The sequence below is a fragment of the Pleurodeles waltl genome, chromosome 4_2 (assembly GCF_031143425.1).
Source record: "Pleurodeles waltl isolate 20211129_DDA chromosome 4_2, aPleWal1.hap1.20221129, whole genome shotgun sequence".
Classification (NCBI taxonomy): Eukaryota; Metazoa; Chordata; class Amphibia; order Caudata; family Salamandridae; genus Pleurodeles; species Pleurodeles waltl.
Window position 1 is genome coordinate 826,384,600 of NC_090443.1, and position 25,139 is coordinate 826,409,738.

The following is a 25,139-nucleotide window of genomic DNA, read 5'->3' on the forward strand; positions in this document are numbered from 1 at the left end:
AGTAAAAGTTGCGTTGTCTACAACCTAAGTACTACACATACGAGGCTTTAAAACGAATACAAACATAAAATTAATTCAGAACAATATCAGTATTCATGCCTCGACCTGCACCTCCTATCTCAGGCAGTCGGGAGGTGTTAATTTCCACTTTATTTTTTCACAAGCCTATCCCCGTGCGCTTTCACCAATATGCACAAAGCACACGTTACAACTACACGGACATCGTTTCAACACTTGTTTGTTCCTGTACTCTGAAGTCAACGTTCCTGGCATGGCTCATGAATATTAAAGGAGAACTTGTTACCGCACTTCCTTTCAATGTAAGCTGCCATTTGTGCATGTAAAAATGCAGCAACCATAATGGTCTTGTTCTCGGAACAGCCAAGGAACACAATCTTGGTTTTGGCACTGTTGAACAAGAGTTCGATTTACATAATCCATCCGCATTTCCGGTCTATGCAATTTGGCCTACTCCCTAGGTTTGTGTTCCAAACAGATGTAGATAAGGCTGTCATAATCGTATCTCTAAAACCACAGGTGGTGTGGTGATGTGTGCTCACTCCTGCCAGAAGTAGTAGAGAAGTTCAATACAAGGCTTAACAGATCCTTGAAGCCTGCTGCACAGTGTCGTTTCCAGAAGGCCTGTGTTGATCGGATTCTGAATTGCTGTCTACCATTACAGAGCCATCCCTGGTCCCACTCTGTGGCAGTGTCTGGAATTACTATCTAGTTTCCCAGCCCTACAAGCAGAATTAAAGGGTTCACAATGTTGAAGGCTGCAGAAGGATCTACGAGTGTCAGTGATGTGTGCTGCCCTTCTTCCAGGGAGACATACAAGCCCTCAAAGCCATGCTCACGAGATCAGAAGCTCCACAACACACCAGAACATTGAGACGGTAGAGCAGACCAGGTACGTCCACGAGGGAGTGCGGATTCGATGACCACGAGCTGAAGGGATGGATCTGGATCCCCCAACTCAGGACCCTCAAACGCTAACTTGCGGTGCTCATCCCAGTCTCTGATCCCAGTAAAAAAGTGAGAAGGCAAATTCAGTCGCAACCGTGTCTTATTGCTTACAAACACAGTATGGAAACGCAAAATCCCACCTGTGCCTTAACCTGTACTGTTAAATTTAGAAATCAATTGCCATTTCGTTTTTGTACATGAATAACGCCCATAAAGGCAGTAGCTCAACTGCACATTAGCACACATTTTAAATACGTTTTTGTTTTGTTATCCCATGTTGTAAACTGCACATATAGTTGAACTACTCCAGTAAGTATACCATCGTTTTGCAGTTGGCACGTCGGAGTGAGGATTTTAGAAAGAAGTAGAGTCAGCTGTTGCTGGTGATGCATATATTGGTTTTGCCAACGTCTTCTTGCATCCTTCCCACGAGAAGAGCTTGGCACATGCTCATCAGTGCCTATCTGTATGTGTTGATTGCCTCTCGCTCCCATTTACTTGCATTCAGAAAAGGATAGAAATGTGGCTCCACAATAAATGGACTTTAGAATTACATGCTGCAACTGGTCAAGCGTGAACAGGCAACTGGTTTGTTGAACAGGCAATTGCCCGGTTTATTATGAATGCTCGTTGGCTATTTCTGCATCAAACACATAGACATCGTTCACTATCCAGAGTGTCTGTGTTTATCTTTACAAAAGAGTTTTCAGTTTCAGTCACTAATGAAAGATATTACACAGTTATTTATGGGTGTTTCATCTTAATATACCAGCTGCCTCTGGTACCCCTGTGTGCTTTTACTACACATGGCCCTGGTCTGTACGGACAGTTTTATCACTCAAATGATGACTGCTGTTCACAAATTTACCCGGTCTTTGATAGCTCCCTCATATTTCAGTTTCATGTCAACCACCTATATAGCTGCTTGCATTCCTTTTATTCTATATTCTTATTACTGCTTCTTAATATATCATGCTGAAGAGAGGAGAGTGGGCAAATGGTCTGTCAAGATTCTTTGGTCGAAGGATGGGACCAGAGACACTTTCTTCCCCAAAGTCTTGTGATCACTGCCCAGAGGTAGAAAATAATCTAATGTCAGCAATTTTCAACAGGGGGTTACAATAGCAGCATGTGTGAGATAAGGCAATAGAAGGATTATCTCAGAATAGTGCATCACACTAAAGATGTTGTTGACATCTTGTACAGCGAGGGTCGCCATCAGCAAAGCCGAAAGGTACCACCATAAATACAGTGCTGATACTTGTAAGAGCAAACTTCTGGGGCATATAGTCATGGCCAAGAAACCTAGCAACTAAATGCAAATACAGCTGAGCTATTTTTTTATTTACTGTTCCAAGATGTGGAGCACCACTTGGACTGGTAAATAAAACTTTTACTTGCGTAAACCACTTTTTCGTTAAAAAATAAAAAAAAATAAACACGAAGCGGCCTGGCACCAAATAGCAGTCATCGGCCCTCCATAAAAATTGAAAAAAAGGAACTTATTTTAAGGGCCATGAGGAGTGGGGTGCACGAGATGAAAAGGTGGGGAGCCAGTGGGCAGGGGAGAAAGAGATGTACACAAGTCCAGGGTGAGACTAAATAAAAAAAGTTTAAAAAAAAGCTGAGGTGAGAGGGAAGCAAGGAACAGGTTTGGGGGCAAGGGAAGAAACATGGAGCAGCGCCAGTAGCTGCTTACTTCGGTCACAAGGGGTGGGGCGGGGGCGGCACACAGGGGTGGGTGTGCTAGGTGTTAACATTTATTTTTAAATATATATTTTTTTAAATGCAAACTTACCTGCTCGCTCCCGCACCGCCCCTCTTCTCCCGTCGCTGTATGCAGGCACAGGCTCCCAGCCTGCCCTGCGGCCAATGAGCAGCGTCAGGATTGGCTGGGAGTGCCCAGCCAGGGCACTCCCAGGCAGACTGGGAGCATGTGCAGGCTCTCTCCAGCCCTGCAACTGTGTTGCCGGGTTGGAGACATCCTACTGCGCATGTGAGTTTGGCCGGCCCTAGATGGCCAGCCAAACATACATGCACACTGAGGGGAGTGCACAATGCACGCCCCTCACTGCTCGTCACTCCCGTGGCCCCGCCCCTTTAACAATCAAAACAATAATAAACATGGTTTATTATCGTTTCATTTGTTAAAGGTTTTGCAGCTTCTGCTGCTGGTGGGGGGGGAGAGGGTGACACTCCTCCAATCTAACAGAGGAGCCGCCCTGAGCAGCGCACGTGGGGGAAAGGCAGGAAAGACATGCATCCTTATAGAGTGTATAAAAGAAAAATAAATGAGTGGATTTCTGAATGTAAGTAGTGGAAGGACAGAAGACACCCAATCAAAAGGATGTTCAAGGGGATGGACAAACGCAAGAAAATGAAGGAAAGCCATTAATTAAGAAGCAAAACAAATGAGAATGGCAATAAAGCCAAACCAATAATAAGCAATGGGATTGCTCGAAGCTCACTGTAAGTTGTTGGTATTGGCTCCAAGAGGTCTTTCAACAAATCTATCTGTAAGCCGGGCCTAAAAAGGAGCAGAAAATGTGATACCCATGCAGAGAAGCAAGTTCGAACTACTACCATATGTAATTGCAAACCTAAAGATCAAAGCTGTGGGAGAAACAGGAAAAACTGCGTACCCAAACAAGTTCTGATATTTGCTCAGATCTAGAAGAGGTCAGCCCTAAAACATGTCTGCAATTTAGTTGGCGAAGAGAAACAGAAGATGATTCTGAACCAACCAAAAGAAAAGGAGTGCTCTCCAAGACCTGACACCAGAAACAGAACCTGTCAGAGACTCTTTCCAATGCTATAACAACTATATTCTTGCCAAGTACGGAAGTGGTAACCTACCAGAGAGAGTGAGTGAAGTTTCAGACATACTCAGAAATGTTGGTCTCACGTCTGCTTCCTAACTAAGCTGACATATTTATATTGTTTTCTTCTTCTTTTATGGGCGCTGCCATAACATCATTGGCAATTACAGCAGAATTGGACGCTTTTATTATTTAATTATAAATCGATATGATGCACTTATCACCATATTTGTTTAGCCTGGTGGATGCCTCAGTGTCTGTAAGTACTGTTTTATTTGTGTCAAATCAGCAAACAGATAGTACAAAATCCAGGTATCTGACCATAATTTGGCGGGGCCTCATGCTAGATCTATCGGGTTAGAGGTCACACTAGTTTACAGCAACAACCAGCCTCAGTCGGGGGCTGCTCTGGGAGCAGTGCGGATAAGTGACCTTCAGCCTTTCACTGCTTACCATTTTTTGGGCAAGAGATATGATAGAGGATAGCTAAACGCCTATATTTACTGAAAGAAGGTATGCTGTGCGAGCCATCTTAAGAAACTATTTAAAGGTTTGCTATTTCTACTTCTGCTAAAATTTAGCATAGCACTTACAAGTAGCGATAGGGTATAAGAATGCTAGGAACTTGCTAACAATATAAGGAATGATCTTTTTTTGGCTGGCAATGTCATGCACTACTTTATTTTCTAATTCCGTGTGGTTACCATTCATATTTTATGCACTACACCTGGGTTTTAGAAATAAACATCTCAAAGTCCATCCCTTGTTTCTGTTTTGAGTGTGTTATCGATTTATGAAAGAGTGTCTGGAGTTCCAGTGTGTCCCTGAACTCATTTAGTGGGACTGAACATTATCAGAAAATACTTCTTACACAGTACTGCTCAGTGGGTTGTGTATGGGATGGGGGTTAGGAATTCTACCCCTGTGGCCCAGGTTGTGCAGATTATGACAAGGTGGGCCTACTTCCACAACAGTATTTCTCTGGTGTCTAGTGGAGTGCTTGGAGACAGCATGCGCAGTGCGATTTCTAAGCAGGGATCCACTAGGGAGAAACAGTGGTGGAAAGGATACTTTCTCCACTTTCCAGTGCTGCCTAACCAGTGTTGATCAGTGCTCAGCGGGGCCAAGCTATGCCTCCAACACCAATCACAAGTGAAAGCAGACTTCCACATTACCACAGCATATTTTGTTTTGCTGTAAAGTCAGTGCACACTGCACGCTGTGCATCATTAAAAAAAAAAAGTCAAACTTGGGAGGTGAGGGATGGTTTTCTTTCATGTGACTTTCAGTTTAGTAAAAACAATGTTTCTTATGTTTTCATCAGACACGTTTTCTTTTCCAGTATAATGGATGACACATGATGTGCCCTGTACTGAGAGGGTAGTATGGTGATAGTCAATGGGTCGTCCACTGCACTAAAGCGGCTAAGCTCGTGTATCCATTGGGACTGCTGGACACTGCTTTCAGGCAGTTTCAGAGACCCTAAAAAGAAGGGAGATGAATATGTTTCGAGTAGTTAATCACATTTACCTGTTCAATGTCACCCCATCCTATCAGCGTCTCGTGAAATTAGTGCAATACTTGAGACATGAGTGTTGTAACTCCGCTCTGTGACAGGCTCTCAAGTAACAGCTTGAGAATGGGATATCATAAAGCTAAAGAAGTTGGAGAAGTAACAGTATACATAGGAATGCAAACTACACCACAGTATGCTGGGAAAGGCCAGGGTCACATTTATTATCTGTGTACTTAAAGTTTTATGGAATGTCTGTAGGAATAATCCTTTGCAATACCACTAAACTGCCAAAAATCATAAAATATAGGCAGTGGCCCACGACCCCCTTTCTGAGGAAGCCCAGTAGCTCACCTGGAGCTAAGAGCTTGGGATCGAATTCCAGTAGGTCAATCTCACAAACGACCAGTACCCACACTACACTGGGCCGAAAGGCCATTCCTGATGAGATTAAAGGCTTAACATGTATACAAAGCAGCAAGCAGACTAGTGTTTTAACTAAAAAAACAGCAAGTTAAAGTGAAAAGGCCCCAATAAAAAATAGCTACATTATAAACATAAAATCTGTAACGGGAGGGATTCTGAAACAAAGCTGTGGGGTCAGCTCAAAAGCCAGAAGCAATCACACACATCTTAGAAAGCCTGCTCCCACATGCTCTCCTAATTTCTGTCCCTCCTCCTACTAGGCCCATCAATCACATAAACCCATACAACATGCCAGAAATTACTGTGGGCTCGTCCGTGATGTTAAAACAAGTCCTCTGCACCAGTGTTCTCAGTGGTGGTATGGGCACATTTAAAAAAAATAAAAAAATAAAAAAAGTCTAGTGAAGTATTCACTTATCAATGGATGCAAGCTTTGTAGTAAAAAGTTTTATGTCTTGATTGATGTTGATTCCCCTATGTCTATGCACTCATATCGCAGTGCTTTACTTGTAAAACAATAAGGCCCTTATTCAGGGGTCATCGGAATAAAGGTGCTATTTATTGCCCCTCATAAACAACAATACGCCAGGGTAAATTGTTCATTGGGTGTGATAGATAGCACCTATTCCACCTTTATGGGGAATACTATGCAGATTTTGGTGCTTAATGTACCAAAATTAAAATTACAAAAAAATACAAAAAACGACAATACAAAAATATATATATATATAAATCAAAATACAACATTCAAATTAAACAGTAAATACCGTACACTTTTCCCCTGTTAAATTTTTAACAGGATTCACCAGTCACAATTTAACGACGAGTAGGGATTTAATGCACCCAATGATTACTTCATGCCCTACATAACTCCCAACTCGGAATTCTAACCCCTGCAAAAACAGGAACTTGTGCAGGGGCAGGAAAACACTGATCCACTCTAATCAGGGTCCACATGCCACTGCCAAAGCTTTACTCAGACGCTCAGGGTTGCTGCTATTGAAGATTAGCGTGTCAAATACCAAAGCTGTGTAGTCTTGATTCCACCGCATTCCTTTTTAGTGCACCATCAGACAGTCCATGCCCCTTTAGTCCACTTTTGCAGGTCCCTTTGTTACTAGTTTTTCCACTTTTCTCTTCCTGCTTCTTCCCCCTTCTGTGTTTTCCTCTCTCTTGCTCTTGAGCAAAGGCTGTTGAGGAAAAATAAGTATCCTCACCAAAAATGAGCGCTGGTGGGCCCCAGAGATTAGGGAGATTAGTTGAACCAAATCTTCCATTAAGCACTTACCATTAGATTACGAATAACTGAATTAGATGATACGCAACAATAGGGCACCATTTTGATGAAAATAAGAAAGACATACTTATTATTTAATACCACTAAAACGTTTTTAGTGTAAATCCCTACTCTTGATTCCAGTATATAATTCACTCTATTTTTTCACTTGAGAATTATGTCAGTCGCACATGACCTTAAATTACTAACTGGTAGGGATCCCAAATGAAACGGTTTAATATTAGGCTTTGAAATTAGATAGAAGATAGCAAGAAAAATGGTACAGAAACCCAGTAGAAGGAAATGCAATAATTAAAGAGCAAAACTTAAAACATGGGTTTGTATCAGTAGCAGAAATTAACAACAAAACGGGGGAAAAGGGAACATTCTCGGATAATTGTATTGTTACAATGTTAATAGCTAGCCTTGTGATCAATCTTCTGGAATTTAATTAAAAGTTTGAAAGAGCTGTTCATGCTTTCATAGTGAAGAGGAACCGGTCATTAGGAAGCAGTTCTGAAAGGGCTACTACTTTCTGTAGAGTCGGTTAATGCTAGGCTAGGAAGTCCTCAGCCATCACTAGTTTTATGAGAGGAGCATTCTTTGCGAGTTCACAAGCCCTGCACGCGCGAAAGACTTACTAATGGAACTCAAGGCCACAGGTGTGTTTACAAAATATTAGTCAGTACCCCAATATTTAATTACTTTATTTTTACAAGTAGCAGTGGTTCGGACATCCTCTCTCCTCTTTCTAAAAAAGAATGTCTGTGGGTATCTGAATTCGTTTTTAAAACTATAATAGGAACGTATTTATTTGCATTTAGCACTTAGGTTTTTGCCAATTTGTGAACAAACTCATAAATAACAGAATGTATGAGTTTAATAAATGACAGTCAAGCAACGCTGACGTCCTTAGGTTTGCTTTTAATCCTCTGGTTACAGAAGTTATAATTTTATTGACCAATAATAAAATAAAATGTACAACTGCCTTCTCGGCGAAGAATCACGAACTGGTGAGTCACCTTTATTCAATGTGAGAAATATAAGGAGCAGCACTCCGGTAGTTCAGGTCATTCTCAGCAAACCACACCCATCAAGTTAAATGGGTACACTTTCTACAACTGCAAACTACTGATGTGGTGTGCACGACAGGTCAGCACTACTGATGTGGTGTGTAAGAGAAGTGAGCACTACTGATGTGGTGTGAACTACAGGTCAACACTACTGATGTGGTGTGTAAGAGAAGTGAGCACTACTGATGTGGTGTGCAAGACAGGTCAGCGCTACTGATGTGGTGTGCAAGACAGGTCAGCGCTACTGATGTGGTGTGCAAGACAGGTCAGCGCTACTGATGTGGTGGGCGCGATCAATCTGTTATACGGGGCCTCAAACATCAAACAGTTCTGACTAAATAAATATAAAACAGAATTTACAGTGCTGGACTAGGTAGACCATTCACTGTTTCTCTGTGACAGACCAGTGCCTTCCTGGCCACTTCCTTATAGCTGCTACATTCTTTGCAACCTGGATGCCACCTTTAACCCAAAGCAATTAATAATTTTCAGATTACGATGACCAAGAAAAAATGTCTGGACTTTTGCCTTTTTTTTTTGTCTCCCAGCCCAAACTATGAGCAAGTTCCAAATGTCACAAAATTGGAGGATCAACTTGTCCTTGAGCTAATCAACATCCATATCACCCAACGAGATGCTTTCCCAAAATACACTGTTAAGCAAAACATAAATGATTTGATAGAAGAATGCCAGATCCGCTGGTTTATATCTCAAATTCTACTGCTACTTTTCCTTGAGAACAACTTCAGAAAATTACGAAAGCCTCCCACTCTTCCCACGTCCCCTAAACACATATACTGGCCCTTTCCTAATCACACTTTGCTGTTGGGATGAAAAGGTTCCCTGCATGGGGTATGGGATCCCCAGTGCTGATTTTTGCTGTCATAGGCAAACATGAACCATGCTTGTGCACCATGACATAGGCCAGCTTCACAGATTGCGCAGTTGTGGGATCGAGAGGGGTGCCCAAAGGCTGCCCTCATAGTGGTGGAAGGCTACTGCCTTAACCAGGAGCTAAGCAGCAAGAGCAAAGTGGTGGCACCATACTATGAAGTGATCAGTAGGAGTGAACAGGTCCTTTTAAACCTGTAATTGGAGTGAAGCCTACAGGCTCACTGATTTTTTAAAGTTACACTTGTGTGTATATTCACCCCTGCTTACATCAGTTTGGTATGAAGTGCTGTGCAACACAAAAGGTGCATCTGCACTGGATGTATGTGTGTCTGGGGAGGGTGCCATAGAGGGGGAAATGCAGTACTAAGTGCATGTTCTGGGTGCATGTGTACCTGTGAGTGGTACAATCCATGAAATATGCAGTGCATCCATGATAGGTAAATTTGCTGGGTGAATGTGTGTCTTTGAGTGTGTACAGTACATAAAGTACATAAAGGATACAGTGCTGGGCAGTGCACACATGCAGAATGCAAGTGGTGACTGTACATGTGCCTCTGAATGATTAGGTGCATGGAGAATACAGGACTATGCAGTGTGCGTGTATGCTGTATTTGTGCACTGGATGTATGTGTGCCTGTGGATGTTACAATACATGGAGGTCCCTGCTTTCCACTGAGCGGAGGTAGAGAGATACCCCAAACAGAACTGTGGAATGCTGCTTTCCTGTAAGCTGGGTGAGACACACACTGTGGATGGGAGGACCAGTCCTCCCCTATACACTTCAAAGGGTGTTCTTTGATTCAGTGAGAAGTCACAAGGGAGGGGTCTGGGCACATTTCAGGAAGAAGATGGGGCTGATAAGAGAATCAAAGTGCAGGAGTGGGATCCCTGGTCTAACCTTTTGATGCACATATCACTGTGGCTGACTTACAGGTATTAACTCTAGTCACTCCCAAGGCCTGTGTTGTGGGAATATCAATTTCGGGTGCATCCCTGCTGTGACAGACTGCTTTTCAAGTGGACTCCCAGGCAAAGGTGTGAGGAAAGAGCTTCTGCACCCCTGTAGGGTAGTTGCTTATGTGCAGGACATAGTTAGCAACCCCCACATAACAGGACAGGGCTGCCATAAAGATCAATGTCGTAAATATTGCTGGCGTTAAGGGACTTAGGGCCATATGTACTAAAACATTTTTCCATAGACACAAAATGGGTAAAACCCCTTGGTACATCTGGCCCCAAGCCTTGCGTGGTAGCAGTGTGGCAACTTAGTATGACAGAAGTGGCCACTGTGGTGAAAGACTGCCTTGTGTTAAAGTCCAAAGCTTTGTAGAGCATTGTGCAGTAGCCCCGTATGCCAGGAGGGAATGCTGTGGATAAATTTGCTGTGTTGACGGGGCCAGGGGCTGTGGATAACGAATGGTGGTGACCAGAAGGTCACTGGAAGCAACACGGACTGTGACTGATTCAACGCTGAATGAGTAAGGATGGCGTGGGAGCACTGTCACCCAAGTGGGACCAAGAAAAGGATTGTCATAGCCATCTGCCCCACCCCCAATCAAGAGCGTGTGAACACTAAGCCCACAGGAAAAGTTGCACGAATCCTCTGATCGCTGCAGGAACGCACACATGAGGGAGCAAACCTGTGCCCATCGAGTGTACCCACTGAGTCCACGTGCAGCCGACTCACCTGACTTCGAGAGGAGCCGCTGCAGTGCCCGCAGACTGGGCACACTCTTTTTCTCCAAACGCTTCAATTCTACTGAAGGGGGTAACACTTGTTTCTGGCCTGATGGCCCCCAGAGGAACTCGCCACTAAATCAAGCGTGTGCACTGGAATACTACTGACTTTAAATCAGAATCTTAGTAGACTCTTAAGACTAGGACTACTAGTGGAACATACCCTGAATGCTACCAGTTGTTTGTGGGTGTCTTATATGTCACATTCTTCCTTTGTATGGGTAGAAGCAGAAATAAAATACTTCTGTTATAAAAGTATTTGGCTTGACAATCATTTTTTTGCTACTGCTGCATGCATTTTGAGTTGTGAGCCTCTGTTCGCTAATCTGTATCCACACCTACCCCCCCCCCCGCCCCCCAACTGCAACAAAGGAGTCTGACTGCTCAGGCCACGTCTACCCTGAGAGTCAAGTGCAGAATGGGTACTTAGCCTAGTTACTCAGAATACAGAGTGGGCTGGACCCGGGACATCAGGAGCCCTGTGGCCCTCTGAAAGGGGTTCTGACAAGTGTCACCCTTTTGTTCGCAGTCCACTGTTTTATTCAATTCCATATGCATTACCTTTGGAGAGCAAAGTAGTCATACACAGTGCACAATTACAAAGTAAAATGAACAAAATACTTTGGCTGTAGAAGTAACCTGTGAAGTAGTTATTCCTGTACACCCAATAATCAAATATAGCACATGTCCATCCAAAGGCATCTTGGAGATAGAAGTATCAGAAGTAGTGGAAAGGAAAACGAAGGAAAAGAAGGCTAGCAGAAGAGGAAGATCCTGATGCTCCTCGACAGATGGACTATCAGTAATTGAGCAAAAGTCCAGTGAGAGTGTGTTCCAAAGGTGAGGATCCAAAATTCAGAAAGCCTACTCCTGCAGTGGGCACATATAAAACAGGGAACGAGTAGGATGAATAACCCACCAGATTTCAAAGAGACCTTGCTGGAGTACCGGATACAAAGAGGTCAGTCACAAAACAATGCAAATCCCATAAAAGGCTTGGTCTCCCACTCACAAGACCGTAGACAGAATGTGCACTTTTAAAAGAAACTAGTGCACTGCTCAACAAACAATGAACCCATGGTAGCATTTGCATACCTCAAATGCCAAGGGCATGTCTTAAAGACTCTGCAGATATGCTTTCAAGGAAGCAGGAGGTCCAAGGTAGACAGTGTTACCATAATCAAGCAGTGAGAAAAATAAAATCTTCCATCACTGAATTGTGAGTGGATTTTGGTTTGTGCAAGAGTCCGACAAGCCTCTGCCCTTCCTTTGAAGAAGTGCTACTTTTCATAGACTAAGAAAAAACATCCTCCTTCACAGGGGTGGAGAGGCAATGTCTGAATTTCTCCACTTGAACTTTAATGCTACCTACAACGTAGGCTTGTGTACGCTTTGTGTCTATTAGTAGCAACAAAGTCAAAACTGGACCTTTCTAGAACCCTCACTTCTGGCAGAGGTTCCCAATTTAGTGGAAGAATACAATCCCAAAGAATCCCAAAGTCAAACAAACAGTTTACCTGCCTCTCATAAGCTTGTTTTGGTGGTGATGCAGAGTTTCTCATCTTAATAAGGCAAGTCCTACTGTAGATAGAAACAATCATTGTTTTACCTTTAAAGTCCAAGTCAAAGGTAATTATTCTGTTATCTTAACATCTTTTTTCTTGATAGCCAAGGCGATCTTTCAATTTATTTTATGTATTGATGGCAGATTCATTTATTAAAGGTCTGGTCCTCCATTGACTTCAATATGATCTGAAACTAAACATGAGGGGGCAGGAGAGTGCCCACCTCCTACACATTGTCTTATAAGCAGGAATGCAGGTGCATCTGGAATTTTGAAAGAGTGGAACGCTAGGGTGCTTTAATGAAAGAAAAGATTTGTGTTTATTTTAATGGGATACATGGAGGTCAAGGAAGTATATAGCTTTGTGTTATATGAATTTGGGTTATTCATGATAAAATGAAAGTCCAGGATTGGGGTCCTCTATTTATGACAAATATTTTTTTTTAAAGTTACATTGTTCTCTTATTAAAGTAAGCTAAGCAAAGCTAAAGTAGCTGAAGCACAAGAACGTACTAAAATATGCATGGGAATGAAAAAGGGATATTTGATTGGTTATATAAAACTATCTTCTATTTATCAACATGAAAAAAGGGAGTTAAAATGGAGAAAAGTAAGTTTGGGGTGCAAAGACGATTGTCTATACAATATTTTGGCATAATGGGGAGGAAAGGGGGAATTAATGCTTGCTGAGCGACTAATGGTGGTGACGTGGTTTTCAACAGGTCATGCAAAAGGTACGGGACCAATGGGTTGAGTATTTATTGTGGTATTTCTTTCTGATTAGCTAATTCCAAGAAAAAGGATCTAGCCCATCCAGGTCTGAAGGGTGTAGATAGAGCCTGTACCAGTTCCCTATGAGAAAGGCTGACACAATACTTCTCTAGGTTGACAGAACAATGTACAGTTCCTACATGAGATGGAATCAGGACTAGGCAGCTTAGTTATTCAGCAGCTCCAGCTTTCAGTAGCGCAGGCAACAGGCTCCTGAGACAAACCACTTTTTTTTCACAATTTACACACTGACAATACCTGGATTTCTCTGGTGTTTTTAATTCATGAAAGCTAGAAACCATAATCATGGGGTCTAGAAACAGAAAGGGGTGATAAACAAAGAGAAGGAAAATATGGATTAGTCAAGCCAGAGAGGATATGAGGCATTTGGAAACATGGCTGGGTGTAGGGCCGGACTGGCAGTAGCGGGCATTTCCCCGGGAGGCTGGAAGAGTGGGGGTCCGTTTGCAGCAGTGGGAGCTGGTTTTATTACTGGGGGCCGGTTTTGCAGCATTGCTGCATTATCGGTCCCCAGTAACAAAAGCAGCATTTTTTCACTGTTGCACTCCCAAGCCCCACCACTCCTCCTCCTCCATCCCACCACCCAGAGGCTGGTCTAACAAAGTTGCTAGGGCTGCTTTGTGTTCCCGGCCTGGCCCGGGCTTATGGAGCTCGAGACAGAGAGAGAGGGAGAGAAATTCTGGATAAAGAAGAGAGACAGGTGAGTTATCCTGAGAGAGGAGACTAAGGGCCAGATGTACCAAAGGATTTTACCCATTCTGTGTCTATGGGAAAAAGCTTTCGTACATATGGCCCTTAGTGGCCCAGCAAGCTAGCAGGAAAAATTACCACACTTACGAGAAGTATAAACAGAAATCAAGCAGGTAGTAGTAAAGACTGAGCTGGGAAGCATAAAGTAAGTCTTACATGTTTGGTACAATACAGAAGATTTGATGTTTGGTTGGAATCACTGTCTAAGAATGTAGAGAAAGATTCCCTTAGTTAAATGTTATAGCCATAATAGGTACCCCTCATATGAAAAGCATACATTGTGTTTTTAAGAGTAAGGACATATCGCCTGTAAAGATGTTACAGCAGTCTAGTATAAGTGTCGATAACTATTTTAAGTATACTTGGTTATGTTAGCTTTAGAGTTTAAGGGTCATGATTTGACCACTGTGCACAAAGTAACACAAAAAAGGGAGACATTTACTATTTGTGCAATATATAAAATACAACAGCAAATTGAGAGCCAGGTTGGGAGAGCATTTACAATCTGTGTGCATCTGTCATTTGAACAGGGGCACATGACCTGTTCTAATGCGAGAGCTAGGCTTCGAATGAATATAAACTACCAGTTTTTACAAATTACACAATGTACTTGGTTACATCCACTGCTATATATACACAGTAGGTAGCACACTGCCTTACTACATATTACGTATCAATGGTTCAAGTTAAGTGGATATATATTTAGGGGGTAACATTGAAAAAGAATGCTTACCCATGGAGTATTATTCTTACTGCCCTCTTCCAGTGAGAAACTAAATGTCTTTTGGTTTTTATTTAGCTGACAACTGTAAACTGAACTATTTATTGAGGGGTGTGAGAGATTGAGAGAAACTGCAACTGTCAAAAACTACTGCATAGGTTACGATGCGAAGGGCAAAAAGCCCTGCTTAGTGCTTGTTCAGCAGAACTGGAAGAGTTCTCCTCACATGAACAGTAAACATTTTGTGAATAGTCTTTACATGGTTTGACAATTACCCTCAATATTACATTCTTCAGGATCTGGTAATCTTTTGAGTAGGTAAGGCGGAATGTAACAGAGCAAGCTTCTGCAGGTCACCACACAACATTTTCTAAAAACCTATTGAGAACACACTAATGCCTAGCACTCTTTATGGATTTGACAGCTTGATTTTTTCCCTCTTCAGCCAGGCTGATCAAACATAGAGGTCACCTCTTCCCCAAAACCCCTGGATATACAAAGCAGAGATCTCCACTTGCAGTGCCAGTTGCCTCGCTAATCACCATTGGGTATTCTCCTGCTACTCATGTAGTCTAGCCTACCAGGAGGAACCTGATCGACTGGGATGGCTATGCATGCAGTGGCCAACAGTGGCTCAATAGTCTCCTCACAATGAAGTCACAAGTTAAGTTAGGAGGGGAGGCTTCAGGCCCTAGGGGTTATAATAATACATTAAGAGGGCACTACCTGCTTATCTCTGACATCAGACTCTTCTGAGAATCATTGGCACATTCATGCTTAGGAACAATGGCTGCCATTGTGGAAACCTCTTACTTCCATCCTCGTTCTTGCTTGCTTTCCAAATTTGCTTGAATTGCAGTCATTTATGTTTTGTTTTGGAATTGAGTGAGATCCCCAACTTACAACTACTTTTACGTTTTAAGGGACAAGGCTGACAGGACTTTTGATTTAAACATCTGTAAACTGGGCCTCAAGCTCCAGTTTTCTTGATTTTATGCCTTTCTACAAGAACTAGAGAACTTCACAATTTTGCCTCCCAGTACAGACTTATAGGTATTCCAAATCATTTCTTACTAGGCATCACTTATGAAATTCTGTGAGAAGTATTCTCTGCTTCTCTTGTTGACAGCAACTCAGGCAGTGCATCCTTGAGGGATACTCCATTCGTTTTCTATGCCCTATACTTGTTTTTGGGACAAGGAACCCTTGCGCAAGACATAATAATGTGTGTCAATTGCAAGCCAACCTTCAATTGCCCTTACAGGAGCTTCATTTCAGGATAAGATTCCTCTTTTCAGTGTTCTAGTATCACCAAATATCATCTAAGACGAGCTTTGCAATACGCCAGGACAGAGAAATTAGTATTTTGCATGTCATATTCAGGTTCAACATGCCGTTCAGAGGGCTGAAGTTATGAGTTCTAGATGCCATAAACAAGTAGCTTACTGTGGTAGGCTGTATCTGACGAGCGTGTATGGAAATAGAAACGGAGAGGTGGGATATTGGGGTTTTCAGTAAAGTTACTTTTATTCTCTGTTCACACTTCACAGGGAATGTATTTAGTTCGTTATTTAAACTTAATATTTCCTTCTTGTTATAGTTGGTTCCTCTTAGTATTCAGGGTACTTTCTTCTTTAGGTTCTCTGTCCGGTCTGTCTTGGCGGGGGAACTGCGCAGACCTCTCACACGGAATCCGGGAACATGGAGGAAAGGAAAACAAAAATACGGGTAAGTCCTTCGTGGGGCTGGGTGCTTTTTCTGAGCTTTTAAGGGGGGGAAAAAGGGAGCAGGCAAAAACAAAAAAAAGGGTTGGTGATGGGGTATCACAGTGACAACTCGGGGTTTTGGTGTCCGTGCAATTTCCCCTTTCCAGTGCCTCAGTGACCCCCTGTTCCCAGTCTCCCCCCCCCTTTCCCTCGTTCCCTTCCTTAGTGCTCGCGGTGCCCCGTGCCCCTTCTCGTCCCTAGGAGGGACCGTACCTTAGTAAGCCACGACCCTCCGGGGTCGTGGTGGGAATCTCGCGTCCTCGGCGCTTCTTCAGTGGCAGCTTTCCCCGCCTGTGGCTCTGCTCCGTTTGTGGGCTCTGGTGTCTCCGGGCTGGCAGTCCTTTCTCCGCGTACTCCTCGGGTCGGCGTCTTCTCGCTCTCCTTTCCCGTGTTGTCCGTCGTCTTTTCAGCAGCTCTATCCAGGAAGTTGACGCTGCTGCTACGGTGTAGCGTCTCCTTGTTAATATGGAGACGTGACGTCGTATCCAGGAAACCGGCCGAATGATGGCGATTTCGAAGTATGGAGGACGCGGTCTCCGAGACCCGTCTACATCCCCCTTCCCATGATCGGGACTGTTCGAGGACCGGAGAGGAAGAGGGAGGAAAGCGTGAGAGGTAGTCGGCGGGACCCTGTTGGGAGCCAGGGATGTGGCGTACCTGGAATGTAAATGGTTGGAGTTCTAGGAACCATTTCAATATTTTAGAGTTAGAGTCTTTGTGCGCGGCAAGCCATGTAAGAGGGGCATGGTCTGTATACAAAACAAAGGACCTGCCCAGGAGATAATATTGCAGGGATTCTATTGCCCATTTAATAGCGAGGCATTCTTTTTCAATAACAGGATAGTGGGTCTCCCGTGGAAACAATTTTCTACTGATAAAGACCACCGGGTGGTCGAACTTTTCTTCATCGGGTTGAGTGAGTACAGCCCCGAGACCGACGTCTGAGGCATTGGTATACAAGTGGAAGGGTTTTGAGAAGTCGGGACATTGCAATATCGGGTCTGTGGTAAGAGACTGTTTTAACTGTTCAAAACTACGATTCTGAGTTTTGGAGAATGGTGCTAGCTTCGTAGGGCTTTGTTTAGTCAAGAGGTCGGTCAGAGGAGCTGCAATAGTCGAATAATTGGGGATAAATCGCCGGTAATATCCTACTAATCCTAGGAAGGACCGTAAATCTTTTTTTGTTCTTGGTACAGCTGCTTGGAGTATGGCCTCTACTTTGTTTTTCTGCGGTTGAAGGATGCCATTCCCGATTACATACCCTAGGTATGAGATTTCGGTATTTCCTAATATGCACTTCTTGGGGTTGGCCGTTAATCCGGCCTCTGTTAATGCGGAAAAAACCTCATGGAGATGTAATAAGTGTTCCTGCCAGGTTTCGCTATAAATAACAATGTCATCTAGGTATGCTGCGGTAAAGGTCTGGAAAGGTTTTAGGATTTGATCCATCAGGCGCTGGAATGTCGAGGGAGCACCATGAAGACCAAAAGGTAAAACTGTGACTTGATAAAGACCGGATGAGGTTGAAAAAGCTGTTTTTTCCTTAGCGTCTGGGTGAAGGGGAATCTGCCAATACCCCTTTGTTAAGTCAAGGGTGGATAAGTATCGAGCCTTCCCTAACTTCTCTAATATGTCGTCAACTCTGGGCATAGGGTATGTATCGAATAGAGAAATATCGTTTAATTTGCGAAAATCAATACAAAATCTGATTGACCCGTCGGGTTTTGGAACCAACACTACAGGAGAGTTCCAGGGACTATTAGAGGGTTCAATGACACCTAATTTTAACATTTTTTTGATTTCGTCTTCAATTATGGGTTTCCGTGCTTCAGGTATGCGGTAAGGGCGAAGACGTACTATCTGTCCTACGGGAGTTTTAATATTATGGCAGACCAGAGAAGTTTTTCCCGGTATCTCTGAAAAGAAGTGGGGATGTTGTTCTACAAGTGAATATAATTGATTTTTCTCAGTTTTGGTTAGGACCTTATTGATACCGGGTGTCTCGTTTAGATTTCTGTCTTTTAGCGATAGGTCTATCTCTAGTTCTTTTCCTGGTGAGACAAAACATCCAATGGCTGTTTGTCCCTCGGTTTCTTCAGTAGATCTCCATTGTTTTAGTAAATTAATATGGTATATCTGGGTTTTCCTTGGACAGGTATTTACCTCTATGAGGTAGGTAACAGGCGAGACTGCTCTTATGACCCTATAGGGTCCTTGCTACTTAGCGATTAATTTATGGTCAGACGTGGGCCTCATGATGAGGACCTGATCATCTGGGAGGAGAGAGCGTAATTTGCTCCCTTTGTCATAGTAGGTTTTTTGCTGGGATTGAGCGGTCTCCAAATGTCTATGGACGTCTTCCCATAGACTCTGTAATTGATTTTTTAAATTGATGGACATAGTCAAGCAGGGGTTTTCCTTCATCTTGTTCCTCTTCCCATGTTTCCGCTGCCATATCCAGGAGGCAACGGGGTTGTCTCCCAAATACTAATTCAAACGGGCTGTGACCCATAGAAGACTGCTCGTGCGTTTGTATAGCATACAGGACCAAGGGAAGTTTCTGGTCCCAGTCTCGACCCGAATCGTCTACAGTTTTTTTCAACAAGGTCTTGATAGTGCGATTATATCGTTCTACCAACCAGTCTGTCTGGGGGTGGTAGACTGAAGTCTTTAATTGAGTAATTCCCAATAACTGACATATTTGTTTCATGAGTTTTGACATAAAGGGTGTACCCTGATCTGTCAGAATTTCTTTGGGAAAACCTGTTCGGGAAAAAACTGTTATCATGGCCTGTGCTACTGTTTTTGTTGTCATACTGGATAAGGGAAGGGCTTCGGGTATCTAGTCGCGTAGTCAACTATAACTAAGATGTAAGTGTGCCCTTTAGAGGAGGGGAGCAATGGGCCAACTAGGTCCATGCCTACTCAGCTAAAAGGGATATCAATGATGGGTAATGGGTGTAGCGGGGCTTTCCTGGGCAGTCCTGGTTCAGTTAACTGGCATCTAGGACATTGAGAGCAATACTGCCTTATCTGTGCATAGACCCCGGGCCAATAAAATTTACGCATGAGATACTCTTCTGTTTTTTCTCTGCCATAATGACCTCCCCCTGGTTGGTTATGGGCTAAAAATAGTACTTGTGCTCGATAAGGTGTGGGGACTACTAATTGTTGTTTAGTTTCTCCCGTAGCAGTCTTGGTTATTCGGTAAAGGAGGTTTTTCTCAACAAGAAAATAAGGACCCACCTCATTGGTGATATCTGATTTGGCCGAGCTCCAAGCGTGTGAAAGAGTAGGATCTTCTCTTTGGCTGTCCCGAAAGGACATTGGTGCGCTGCTAATTTCCGCCACTGTCTTAAGGTCTCCCTTACTTTCCCGGACTTCTTGATATCGTGTTTTCTCACGTCTCTTTTCTGCTCGCGTGAGTTTCTTCCGGTGGGGAGGGCCCTCAATGGTAGTTTTGGAGAAAGGGGCTTCTGACCACCAGTCTGGAATTGTGGGTTGATGGCGGGTCTCATCTAAGAGGTTGTAGAATCTTATATAGTCGGTTCCTATAATGCAGTCCTCGAATAATCGGTCCATAACCCCTATGGGAACTAGATCTTGAAATGATCCCCACTCGACTTTGACCAGTGTAAGGGGATAACTTCCTTTGTCTCTGTGTATACAACAGATAGAGACCCACTTCTCAGGGGCCAGGGTATTAAGATTGATTAGGTCTTTACGGATTACCGATTGGCTACACCCAGAGTCGACTAACACAGAGATGGCCTGACCATTTATTTTAACCATGTGTTTAAACTTCTCGTTCCCGTTTCCGGTACATAGTACCCTACGGCGGGTGACTCCTATTTCCATAGGTTCCGGTCCTTCTGTCTTCTTGGGACATACCCTGGCAATATGTCCCCAGTCTCCACAGTGGAAACACTGTGGGGATTGCATTGGGGAATATTCCCCTGGTTTAGGGAACCGTGATTCTTCCGGAAGATATCTAGGAACTGGCTTTGGGGAAGGTGCGGGATTTTTCTGGAAGGGACGTGGCGGTAAGAGTTTGATTTCTGTGGAGCGATGGTAAGCACAAGCCAGGTCGATAGCGACCTCAGTGTCCACCTTTGGGTGTTGCCTAATCCAGTTCTTAGTACTTGGGGGTAAGGAGTCTAAGTATTGTTCCAAAATGATAGTCTTGATGACATCCTCCCTCGTTGTCCCTATGGGTCCCAGCCATTTCAAAGCCAGGTCTTTCACGCAAAAATAAAAGGAGCAAGGGTCTTCATTCGTAGTCCACTTTATTTTCCTGAATTTTAACCGATAGTATTCCGTATCATGGCCTACACGTGCAAGTATACATTTTTTTATATCTTGATATGGAGTGGTGCCATCAGGATTGGCTGATGGATATGCGGTTTGTAGGAACCCAGTAAGTAGGGGTGCCACATACTGACCCCACCGGTCCTCTGGCCATTGAGCGGAGGAGGCTACCCGCTCAAAATTGGTGAAAAAGGAATCCGGATCCTCACCTTCCTGGTATTTTTGTAGAACTGAACTAGGTACATTTGGGTGCACCTTACTGGCCGCTATTGTATCGGTTAATTTTTTTAATGCGGTTTCATGAACTAACTGGTTATTGGCTAGAATTGTGGCCTGACTTTTTAAGGCTGATTGTAAAGCCTCCCGGTCCTCTTTGGCCTCTCTCTGATGTGCTTCCCACACCAATTGCAGATGTCTTTGACCTTCTGCCAGTTGTTTAATCATGTCTTCTAGAGTTGGGTATTCGCTCATGTCGTATACAGCTCAGTGGCCTACCAGGGAATTTTAAATCCCACTTCTGACACCACTGTGGTAGGCTGTATCTGACGAGCGTGTATGGAAATAGAAACGGAGAGGTGGGATATTGGGGTTTTCAGTAAGTTACTTTTATTCTCTGTTCACACTTCACAGGGAATGTATTTAGTTCGTTATTTAAACTTAATATTTCCTTCTTGTTATAGTTGGTTCCTCTTAGTATTCAGGGTACTTTCTTCTTTAGGTTCTCTGTCTGGTCTGTCTTGGCAGGGGAACTGCGCGGACCTCTCACACGGAATCCGGGAACATGGAGGAAAGGAAAACAAAAATACGGGTAAGTCCTTCGTGGGGCTGGGTGCTTTTTCTGAGCTTTTAAGTGGGGGAAAAAGGGACCAGGCAAAAACAAAAAAAAAAGGGTCGGTGAGGGGGTATCACAGTGACAACTCGGGGTTTTGGTGTCCGTGCAATTTCCCCTTTCCAGTGCCTCAGTGACCCCCTGTTCCCAGTCACCGCCCCCCCTTTCCCTCGTTCCCTTCCTTGGTGCTCGCGGTGCCCCGTGCCCCTTCCCGTCCCTAGGAGGGACCGTGCCTTAGTAAGCCACGACCCTCCGGGGTCGTGGCGGGAATCTCGCGTCCTCGGCACTTCTTCAGTGGCAGCTTTCCCCGTCTGTGGCTCTGCTCCGTTTGCGGGCTCTGGTGTCTCCGGGCTGGCAGTCCTTTCTCCGCGTACTCCTCGGGTCGGCATCTTCTCGCTCTCCTTTCCCGTGTTGTCCGTCGTCTTTTCAGCAGCTCTATCCAGGAAGTTGACGCTGCTGCTACGGTGTAGCATCTCCTTATTACTATGGAGACGTGACGTCGTATCCAGGAAACCGGCCGAATGATGGCGATTTCGAAGTATGGAGGACGTGGTCTACGAGACCCGTCTACACTTACCTTTTGCAAAGCCCACCATTGCAAATAAATAGTGTGCATGTCGTGCATGTCCTTCACTAAACACACAGATATAATACATTGCCTTAATCTAATCAAGACACACCCCAATTCTGATCACTGATCCAGCTTTCTATCTTCATAGAGCGAAACTAGTAAATTACTCCTTGAGTTAATCATAATCGACATCTCCATTGAATGGGAAAAGAAGTGCTGGACTATTTGAATGTAAGCAGTTGAACATAAGCCCCTAGCCACTGAGTCACAGTTAAAGTTATCTTAATGGTAAGAAGGCCTTACTAATAACGAATTACGATTTGAAGCACTGAACATTTAAAGTCATAACATTTGGATGGTTGTAAACAGAATATTTACAAGTTCAAATGTACTTCACAAATTCAGTTGTGGAGATGATTTTGCTCTCCGCTCTTTGTTACCAAGCTGACTCAGAAGTCTTTACTCAATGGATCTGCAGACTGACTCCCTCTCAAATCCTACAGTTGGACTATATGGCCTACGCTCAACATGTGCAACAATTAACAAGATGTAAACTAAGCATTAGCACCAATGTTCAATCTCCTTAATGTACTCCCTCACCATTCACTAAAGGAGGCACTCTTTTGCCAAGCTGCTTCAAAAGTAAGTTTAAAAACAATTCAGCACGTAAGGACCTTATGTATCACCAGAACTTTTCCCCCACACCCCCTAACAAGTACAAATGCAATGAAGACAAAAAACTCAAAACAAACTTAATTCATCAATACTGGCCTTAGAACGCTCACAATGCGAGATAGAACATATTCACTGAGGCAACTAGAACAAACAATCTTATGATGTAGCTAACAATGATATCAATCCCAGATAATCACTTACATAAAACATTCTACTTAACTGCATCATATCTATGTATCTGAACAAAGGTTTGGTCATTCTATATGTGATGCTATTGGAAGTAAGAATGGGAGCACTTGTTAGAAAACATGATCATAAGATTTGAATGAACATTACGTTCAGACTTCTGTGTACATAACTAGAAGGGAAAACATCTAAGGTGTGGCCTAACAATTCAAGTGACATTAGTGTGCCTGAAAAGCTATTGGCTGTTTCTATCATCTGATTAAATATAAATTAAAGGAATTTGCTGGAACTACTTGACAACGAACATGTTCATTTGGAAACTAACTGATAGAAGCACAGTGTAAGAAAGTGGAGTATTGGGGGAGGGAGGTGAGTAGCCACCTCAAATAACCACAAACCTTCTCAAGGTAAACCCTCAAAGGCACTAAATTAGCCTTCGCTCAACCCCCTGGTAGCTATGGCACAGAGCAGACAGGTTTCACTTAGAAGCAATGTGTAAAGTATTTATGTAGCACCCAAATAGTAATAAAAAGTCAACATACAACAAGAAAAAAATCCAAAGCAGTTTAGAAAATAGAGCAAATTGTAAGAAATAAAATGACACAAAACAACAAAAATCCAATAAGGTGAACAAGATATATGGATTTTTAAAGTTTAAGGTAAAAAAATGGCAAAAAGCATTACATGCCAAAAGCGGTCATCTGATTGTGCTTGGCCATTACCTAGGTGCAAATTACGGCTGACCACAATGGAGCACAGGTTTGATACAGAAACCAGTAAGAATTTTACCTTCAGACTTAGGGCCTCATTTAGAACAATGGTGATGGATATTCCGTCTGCTGAAATCTAAATCCCATAGAATAAAATGGGATTTAGATTCTGGCGGACTATCACAGTTGTGGTGGAGTAACTTATCTGCTGAGGTCTAAATCAGGCTCCTAGTCTCTGAAATGGGAGACAAAAAACCTCAGGGAGGCAAGGCAGTAAGTTGTGGCTAAAGATGGCTCTACAACATTAAAACCGCTAGACTAGATATCGTTGAAGCCATTGAATTGTGGCAGGAAACATCCAAGCGAGAAAAATTTAAATTTCGCCTGACGCAAGGTCCCTCGTAGGATACTTTTCAGTCATTCACCCAGTGAACATTCCTACCTTCAGACTTAATTACTTTTTTGGAGCTCAGCTTCTTCCATCAGGGCAAGGTTGCAAGTTAAAGACGAGGAGGGCTCCACAAGGTCAGATATAGTCTCCAAAAGGTCCTGCTGAATCGGATTTTCTGATGCAGATGCAACGTGGCGTGAGCGGCAGGGATCTTTGTCCCAGCAGCAATCTACCTTTATTAAATTGGTTTGGCAAGTTGGTCCTGGTCCCTCGCCGGTTCTCAAGGCAAAACGTTAGCAAAACGTTTCTAAATCACAGGTTTCAGGATTTGTTAGGAGAAGTACACTTTAACACCACCCAATGGTGCAGCATCTTAGGGCCTCACTTGAGGGTTCAAAATTCACTTCAGCAGAGGCTAGCTGCAGGGCTTGTAATAAATATTTTAAAATTCCAAAAATGAACTTTGTAGCTATTTGCTAGGCATAGATAACAATATTTAATCTCAATATTAAATCACAATGCTTTCCTATAGAATAACCAAACATGCTACAGTGAAAATAGCTTTCAGGGCTTTTTGTTTTACTCTAAGGATGCTTTATGTTACACTTTCACATTTTAAATACCATGCACCCTGCCTTATAGGCACTAAGACCTACTCAGGGGTGAATTCATATTTAAAAATAATGTTTAGTTCTGCCAAAAGGGGTTTATATTGACAGGTCGAATTTGCAGTTTAAACCTGCAGAAGTGCTACACCTGGTAGGCCTGCAGTCATATTTGCAATGTCACTGCGGTGGGTGGCACTATAAGTGATGCAGCCCACTGGTGACATAACTTACATGCCCAGAGTACAATTTGCACACCATATAATAGGAACTTCTAAATTAGTGAAATATGCCAATTATGGGGTATGCCAATTTTATTACATTGCAAGGAGGAAGCACATGCACTTCACTGCTGGTTATCAGGGGTAAAGTGCACAGAGTACCACAGCCAGCAAAAATAGTCAGGCAAAGCTCTGGGGGGTACACCAAGCAAAAGATGGTAATTTCCACCATATACCATATGATAAATTGAATGGTTTGGCTGCGTATTTAAGTATCTCGCTTTCCATCATCTGGCACGGTCTCTTCTGTTGAATTCACAGTATATGTTCAGACTGATTGTGGTGA

The 25,139-nt window shown here is 43.3% G+C and overlaps 1 protein-coding gene across 2 annotated transcripts in view; it reads right to left on the bottom strand.

The window, feature by feature from the left end:
• The window catches only part of ATG4C (autophagy related 4C cysteine peptidase), a 181,931-nt gene that overhangs the window by 123,625 nt on the left and 33,167 nt on the right, over positions 1 to 25,139 (bottom strand). The gene's annotated exons all lie outside the window — the stretch shown is intronic.